The sequence below is a fragment of the Rattus norvegicus genome, chromosome 18 (genome assembly GCF_036323735.1).
Source record: "Rattus norvegicus strain BN/NHsdMcwi chromosome 18, GRCr8, whole genome shotgun sequence".
Lineage (NCBI taxonomy): Eukaryota > Metazoa > Chordata > Mammalia > Rodentia > Muridae > Rattus > Rattus norvegicus.
In genome coordinates this window covers 86,016,164-86,016,974 of record NC_086036.1, presented here as the reverse complement: position 1 = coordinate 86,016,974, position 811 = coordinate 86,016,164, and the positions used below count along the sequence as shown (strand labels likewise).

The 811-nt window shown below is 40.4% G+C and overlaps 1 non-coding gene across 1 annotated transcript; it reads right to left on the bottom strand.

Moving 5' to 3' along the window:
• Positions 1 to 278: 278 nt before the first annotated feature.
• Positions 279 to 408, bottom strand: LOC120098384 (small nucleolar RNA SNORA17). The gene has a single exon (XR_005496568.1). It is a non-coding gene; the product is annotated as a small nucleolar RNA SNORA17 (small nucleolar RNA).
• Between the last annotated feature and the right edge of the window lie 403 nt (positions 409 to 811).

Below are 811 nucleotides of genomic sequence, written 5' to 3'. Positions count from 1 at the left end.
TCAGGTTAGCTTCCTGTCTAGATCCCATGACACTGGTCTGGTTGTCATTTCAGGCTCAATTCTCTCCCACTTGACCCCATGTGAGGATTGTTTATCTTGGGCTCACTCTTCCCCAATGCTCTCAGTGCCATGCAGGGTTCTTCTATTCTCTGGCTTGCTCCCAGTCTTGGGAAGTGTGGGGACCTGCATAGTGGCAGACTAAGTACAGTCTCAGGTTAGCTCCCTGTCTGAACGCCCCACCCCCCTGTCCCATGCCACAATGGTGGCTGTTTCAGGCTCATTTTAGAGTTCTAATCATTCAGATGTTCATAGATCACAACACTGAGTGTAGACATAACCTCTCTCCTCTCTGCCACTTTCTGATGCACATGTGACACAGCAACCAGACCTGCAATACTTAGGGATAAGTCACTCTGGACTTGAAAGTGCTAATAAAAGTTTGAGAGGGAGCAAATAATTTAGATTCTTATTCATAATCATGAAGAAACACTTTAAGCCTTATTTTTTATAACTTTTTTCATAGTTTCTACAGTGGACTGTCCAATTCATGTCTTCTTTGTCTCTACACATAAAGGATTATGCAGTTTATGGAAATTAAGTTGCACATTACTGATCAACACTACTAAAGTCTATGATCTTTTCTTCTGAATGTTAAAGACTTATAAACATATAGTAGGTCACATTCCTGAAAGTTTAAGTTCATATTGGTTTCAAGATGATTGCTGGTAGTAACTGTATTATTCATTTCATCAAGATGGATGTCACAGTGATGGGGTTATTCTATTGAGTCATGCAATGTCTTCTAAGTGAT